We start from the raw sequence: 7,962 nt of genomic DNA, 5'->3' as shown, positions 1-7,962 counted from the left end.
AATTAGTCCTTTTTTAAATTATTTGAACTTCATGGGCTTACCTTCTGATAAATAGACTTCATAGATAATGCTTGATTGACTTAAAAAGGAGATTAGATAGGCACAATTAATGTTTCACAGGAATCTAGGATTTATACAAAACAAAAAGGAAATAAATTTGCCACTTAAATGGAGATACATTTTCATTCATTCATTGATCCTCCTAAAAGCAGTTTAAACATTTATCTTCTAAAGGTGACATCATTGTAAATATGAAATATGGACTTTAATTTCTTGCATTATTTAAAGGAGAAATAAGTAATATCACCGTTGTTCTTAGCTCCAAGCAGTGAGTTAGCTACATTAGTTATAACCTGATGACTTTTCCTTTTCCCAGGGAACTATATTCTCTATTTTTCTACCAGAGTCCGGAGTGGTTTTTACATTGCTGAAGGTAGATTCACGATTGGCAGCCTCTTGCTGTAATTCTAATTATGAACCTGTTCTGATCAGGAGCTATCAGCTGAGCAATCTCCATGCTGTAGATAAGCACTCAAGTCAGTGAGCTGTCACACATATCTCACCACTAATCTAAATGGTATTTGTTTTTGAATGTTGGAAACAGTACCTGTTCCAGAAAAAAATTCTCCTTATATATTTTAAGGGAGACATAGCTTGATGCTTCTATGCATGTCCATACCCAAAATGCCCACAGACAGAAGAGAGAAACATTGAACGATAGAATAGAGAGTGATTGTATTCAAGTCAGAAGTATATTAAGCAATAGCGTTACATGGGGAAGATCACTTTACTATTCCTGCTTTCAGTTGTTTTTTTTTAATATAAAGTGGAGATGTCAGACTAATTGCTCTCTGCCCTTCCCTCCTGCACTATCATTCCATAATGTGTCTAAAACCTCACTGAATCCTTTGAGATGCAGCTGCCAAACAGCAGAATTTGATTTCTTACAGGGTTGTTCTGAGGCATCAAGTTGCACAAAGTATGAACTAAAGTCTGCCTCTTTTACCCTTTATATAACCTCTTAAAAGAGAATGTGCCTCTGGCATTGAGTGATTTTTATGCTTTCAATTTTCCAATAAAATTGAAATTTAAGTCAATAAAGGGTAGAAATTGGAGATAACTGTGGTGCAATCAGGCTAATAATTTTGAGTACTAAGGTATTTTTTTCAAAAACTACTCTCTAGTCATGATCAAATTAATCATCACAGTATCTTCTTGAGGGACTTAAGCAGATGAATAAAAATGCCCCTTTTCACTTTAAGAATTGCCTTCCCCAGGGTTTTAACACTAATTACCTCTTTACTTAGAGGATGATGAAATACTCCAATAACACATATGTTCTTTTCATGTGTCCAAAAATATATTCTTGCAGATTTATTTTATGGATTTGATAATACTTAAAGAAAAGTAATCATGTACAATAACTGTGAATTCAAAGTTCCTCCTGATTTCACAAATAAGAATTTAACACTCAATTGAACTCACTAGCCTTCATAAACTTATCTGCTCCTCTATTAATTTACTGTGTGTTCTTGCCCAAATTTTTAAGCTTTTTTGTTCTTCATTATGAAAGACTGACAATTTAGTTGTTTTATCAATATTTAAATTACTTAGATGAATTATACAAGTTCAAAATAATATTGATAGTATGTCCAATATCAGTATTTACTCATTGACATGGAAAATGCCAGTGAAAACAATGACTAGCTGTTTCAAATCTCAGTGATTCTAGCACTTTCTGAAATCTGTACAACTGTAGATAAAAAGTTACATTTCTATGCATGCATAATACATGCAAAAGGCATACATCTAACTAGGTCTCATTTTCTTATCTTTTTATTTTTTATTGAACAAGTGAATCGTAGGTAAAATAGAAATAAATTCAGGAGCTTTCTTTAGAAGTATTCGGCATTTATAGAATTGAACATGACAATAGTAGTAATGTGGTCCAGTTCTCTCCTTTTCCAATGTATTGAAGCTGTGCAGAAGAAATTTGATAACTGACTACCACTAAGCAGCTCCATAGACTTGGCCAAAACCTCAAACTTATTTTTTTTACAGTTTTGTAACTGGGTCATTAATTTCTAATTCACTGACCTGTTAGTATTAAGTAAGGCAGTATATTCAGAGCACTTGATGTATTGAAAATATGTATGGAGGAACAGAGGGTGACAAAAGAGGTGAAATGATGTGCTTCTTTGTCCAAAGAGCTGCCAAATGAATTATTTTTGTTCTATTAGAAAGAATTCTCTTTGGTTCAGTGTTCAATGCCCTTCTCTCACTCCCCTCCTGGCGAGGCCATGGATAAAGTATGCTAAAGCATCAACCTATGAACATTTCTATTTTGCCTCCATATCTTTTAGCTTCCATTGCAGTGTTTTCTACTGAGAAATAAAATGAACAAGTTTGGGGAGTGAGCCAATTTGGCAAAGACCACTCTTCGCTTCCTGTGTTACTTCATACCCCTAGCAGAGCAGAGCACTCACTTACCCATGTCTTCTTCATTACTGCCATATTGTGTTATAAATATCTCTATTAGCACTCCTTTCCCTAGGTTCTAATTATCTGTTGTTTCTCTTTTCACTAGACTGAGTTTCTTGAGGGCATAGTGTATGTATCACTTTTTTTAAAACTTTCAGCAGAGCTTGGGCATGTGATAAGTGCTCAATATGAATGAATGAAGTTTATATTTCAGAATAATGCTGGGAAATAAAAAACTAGAAAATATAGAAATACATACATATATATATAATATGCATTGAGTTAGAGATAATCTATGTAGAATGGAGACTTTGGCATATGGAATTTGTGATCACCATACTTGTTAAATTTGTCTGTGTTCTATATAGTCCTACTTCTAAACCAGAAGGCCACACTTGATATGAATTCAATATTTACATAATATGTGAGCAATCAGCTACATTTTCCTCAATGTTGATTATGTCAGAATGCCTCCACCAGGACAGCGTATCAAAGGGGTCATGAGAGATACGACTCTCTGCTACTTTCCCTAGTAAGAGATGAGACAACCTGAGGCCAATTCCCCCTATAACTGGTAACTTCCCCTTGCCCCTGGGAGCGAGGACAGCCGCCATTTCGTGCCCACTGTCTGTATCACATGTTGGGATGTCACTCCAGGACCTTGCTTTAGGCATGTAAGATCCTCCATCCATTTAAGTATGGATGTCTCTTTCACTGCTCTGGGCTCTTCAGTCTCACAGATGGGCAAGTCCAGAGCTTGTAGGCCTGCGGGGTGCAGCCCTACATCAAGGTTGAGAGAGGTTAAGTAAGTTTGCCTAAGATGGTATAAAGTGGTTAGCTGTCCCAGAGAGCCTTCACAATCCCATGTTCTCACCTGTGGGCTGTTGCCTGGTGTGTATTATTTCCACTGTTAGAGAAAGGGCACAATGACTTCTGATCAAATTGTTACAAGAAGATATTTATGCATACTTATTTGCCTCACATACACAGATTTTAAAAATAGATAAATGGCTATTTAGTTATAGTCAAAAAGAAAAGAAATCTCTCCATGTATCATCAGTCTCTTAGTGGTAAATTGGTGTTCAAGTCATATGGGGGCACAGCAGTGAAAATCATATTTAGTCACTTGAATGTTCTTGACATAGCTTTTTACAGCACGGGATCAATGGCTCATGCAGTCAGGGGCCATGCTCTTTATCAGTGAGATATAATTGGGTTAGCACAAATTATTTGTTTATCCTTGTGAATCAAAATCTTGCTAGTGGTCTGTGACTCAAGAATAAAGCAGAAGCACCCTTCTAAGTACTTGGAACTTACATGTGAGTCTTGGGAAGGAGTATAAAGTTTTGCAGATGATAAAAATGGACATTGAATTCTGAATGATCATGAGATACTGTGCAAATACTTTGGCCACCTCATGTGAAGAGTTGACTCATTGGAAAAGACCCTAATGCTGGGTAGGATTGGGGGCAGGAGGAGAAGGGGATGACAGAGGATGAGATGGTTGGATGGCATTACCGACTCGATGGACATGGGTTTGGGTAGACTCTGGGAGTTGGTGATGGACAGAGAGGCCTGGCGTGCTGCAATTCATGGGGTCACAAAGAGTCGGACACAACTGAGCGACTGAACTGAACTGAACTGTATGAACCTAAGTTATCTCAATTATACAACGTGCATAAACAGAATTGACTTTACTGAATGGTTGTTGAGCTTATATAAAAAATATATGTAACTACTTATAAAAATGTTTCACTTCTGCTAAATAACAAGTATTTACTACAACTAAAGCCAAACCACATTTACTTCCTTTATCTGTGTTTGGAAGAAATATTTTAAAAGGTATCACATGCTCTTCTGATATTTTAAATAGAGGTCATGGGAAACTGATTTTAAAATTGTGATAAAACAGACATCTAGGTTGTTAAAGGATTTTGAAAATGATCTAATTAAACCCCCATTTATAATGATGTAGGAATAAAGGCCCAGAGAAGTAACTGACATGTCCATGGTTTCACCTCTCCTAATGCAGGAATGAACTCACTCCAGTGTTCTTGCCTGGAGAATCCCAGGGACGGCGGAACCTGGTGGGCTGCCATCTATGGGGTCGCACAGAGTCGGACACGACTGAAGTGACTTAGCAGCACCAGCAACGCAGGAATGTGTTCCAATGCCCTTATACCAGGGTGTTGAGACTGCACTGCTTTACTTTATAGTGGAGAGCTCTGTGCCCCAATGTACAATGAGTCCACAATTTTAAAGCTGATTTATATATTCTTCTCTCTAACCGCTTTCCCTCTGCTGTCATTTCTACTTTTGATTTATCTGATTCTAATGCTCCTCCCTCCATTGCATTTCCCTACACGTTACTTCTCTCATCCACACTGGGCTAAGAAACAAATTCACTAGTGGAACTAGGTTTAAAATATAAATGTGTAGGCTTTGAGTGAGGGTGGAGTGACTCGGCTGTGAGTAAAATATGTGGCTTTCAGTACCTTTATTTTGGTTTATTTATTCTGACTATTTCACAGTTGTGGATGATGGTGGGAGTTCAGAAGAATTCTGGGCTGAGCATCAGGTGATTAGTTTTCTGAAGAACTGAAATCCCACAAAGTGACCTACCGATAAATGTGAGGCGTTGCTGCATTAACATTTGGATATATGTGAACATTAGACATTGACAATGAATTCATGACCCAGCATTGCCACCAACTAAATTTGAAGACATTAATGTGCTGAACTAGAACAGAAATGTAAAATTTAAATAGGGAAGGTAGTCTGTCAATACAATTTGTATTAATTGAGAAACAAGCAAATTAGTTTAAGAAATATAAGAAAAGTTTATTTGTAGAGTCTTTCTGACTCTACATAAGTCATCTAGTCTGTAAGAATTCCCATTCCAAGGAATGGCATGTTATCATAGTGTTAGTCTCCAGTTTCCCCCTCAATCTTTACCCACATGCTCACTAACACATGCTATCAGAAAAACGAGTGGAGCTCAGGTTCTGGAGGATTTAAGACAATAATTATCACTGATTTTTCTGGGGCAGAAGTATTAGACTGCCAAAATCATAGGTTAAGAACATCATTAAACCATAACACATAATCAAATAGCCAAACTTTACAGGAAGCTCTTAGAAAATTTACCCTTTGGGGTATCACTCAAACTTTTCAACAGTTATTTGTGACTATTTTTTTGTTTGTTTGGTTTTGGTGTGATAGCATGCACCAATAGCACACACCGTTCTCAGGTATGGAGAACGGCACTGCAACCAGATATTTTTGTTCTGCTAATATCTGTTATCAGGAAGTTCATGGTTATACATTTCATAACCTGACATAAAATGCTTTTAACCTTAATTTTATTAATTGTATATCAATTTTTAATACTAGCACATAGTAAGATACTATGATGATGATGATACTATTACTACTATAACCAATCACTTATTATGGTGCTTTAAATATGCCAGTCGCTGTTCTGAGCAATTTACATATAAAAATTCATTTGATTTTAACATATGGAAGTGAGTTTTTACCAGTAAGTGTTTCTAATATGTCTCCTTTTTCCTATATGGTTTCCCCACCAGCTCATTATAGCTTTTGGAATTCAATCATTAAAGAAGAATTTTCAAGAGCTTACACTGGACACCAAAATAGTTTACATCTCAGACTCTGTGTTTAAGCTGTTAGTTGTGTTTAAGCTCTTAGTTGCAAATCCACCCTTCTGTACTTGCAAACACTGGCATTAAACTGCACAAATTTCATTTCTCCTTTTAAGGTGCTTCCCACTGAATTCTGAGAATAGGAGGCACTATAGGGAGATGTGAAGACAAAAGGAAAAGTAAGAAGGGATTTTCTCATTCTGTCCAAGTCTCTTGTATAAGGAGTGTACTCATGTTGCCCTCTACTTTGGCAGACCTCGACTTGGTTCTTACTGCATGCCCAGGAACAGCCTCGTCACGCCCCAGGCATTGACCCCTTCTTAAAGGTCTGAGCCCCAGCCCTTGGGAATATTCCCCTAAGATGTCACCATGTAAATTTCAGCCTCACTTTTCCTGTTAATATCCTCACTTTTTCCTGATAGACATAGCAAGTGTAAGATTTTGACTTACATTGTTATTCTGAAATCAGTATAATTAAAATATTCATCTACTCATGGTGACATCTGAGTGGACTTGAACAATGCTGAGAATCTGAGAACTCCAAGGCTCTCTAAGAGTTCTTAGTAGTGGAAGCAGTCTGTCTGCCTGGATGTGAGAAAACTATCCTGTTCTGGGATTAAGACCCTTCAGTAACTCTGTGAGATAAAGAACTCGAGATCAACCATCTGGGTTGGCAATGACAGAAAAGGATAGTATCAATAAATAAAAAAGAAGTTATTTATATCAACTCCAGTCATGAATAACTAATTACAGAAATGGGGACTCTAGGAGCTATACATAGCTTATCCCTTGCCTGGTGTTATTTGGAGAGAGATAGATATATCTCTGTCTATCTGTAAAGACCACACAGACATTTATACATATTAATATTTGTATATATTATATGCTTTTTTTTGACCTCCTCTATCCTATCCTCTTACTATTTTGTATAAAGGTGGTTTCATCATAGATAGGTTTACAATTGAGTCTTTAGGAAACAGAATATTCAGACAGAACTGCAATTGTAATAGAAGATTAAATGTCATCATAAATGGATGCTGTGATTGTTACTTAGAAATGAACATGATGGATTTTGCATATCTCCTTTTTGGACAAATGAAGAGAGCATTTTTTGTTTGCATAAAGAGTCATTGCATCTTATTGTGAAATTGTATGAATATGTACAGAAGTGTGTATATGGTACCAAATAACCAGAGGGGTGAATTATTTCAGTTATTAAGCACTTTTCTGTCAGTTCAAAATCCAGCCCTCTATACTCTAAAAAGTTTGTGATGCTTCAGCTAAACTGCTTAGTTTTCATTTTTCCTCTGCCACTAGGATTTCTGTCAGGAGGAAATCAAGAGAGACTAGAAAGCAGATGAAAGGGGAAAGGAATATTCTCTCTGTTACAGTCTTACTTTGCCTTTTAATGTCACCCTTCACCTTAAGACAGCAGTTGATTCTAGTTTCCAGTTTGGGTTCTCCGAGAACCAGCTCCGTTTTGCTGTCCCAAAGGTAGCAGCTGCAATCAAGCAGTCCCTCCTCCCTGTGAGTCTGCTCTCAATGTATAAGTGTCCTCTCACAAGCTCCTGAGATGCTATTAATAGCAGCATGTAGGAAGACCTCAGAGGTCTGAGACCTCGCTCTGAGGAACCTCTGCCCTGATTACCCATGATAATCACATAGTTGGGTGGTGACCTGTTCTTAGAGGTCTGATTCCCAGCTTCGGGGTTCTCTTTTTTGAGCTGCTGAACTACCATCCCCATTCAGGGGATGTCCTCTGTACAGGTGATTGAGTCAAGCTCTAAAAGGCCTCTTGTGTAAGTTTTTAGGTTCT

This window comes from Giraffa tippelskirchi, chromosome 6 (assembly GCF_054371585.1).
Source record: "Giraffa tippelskirchi isolate mGirTip1 chromosome 6, T2T-mGirTip1v1.2.pri, whole genome shotgun sequence".
In the NCBI taxonomy this organism is placed as follows: domain Eukaryota; kingdom Metazoa; phylum Chordata; class Mammalia; order Artiodactyla; family Giraffidae; genus Giraffa; species Giraffa tippelskirchi.
Note: the sequence above shows the minus strand (reverse complement) of the source record.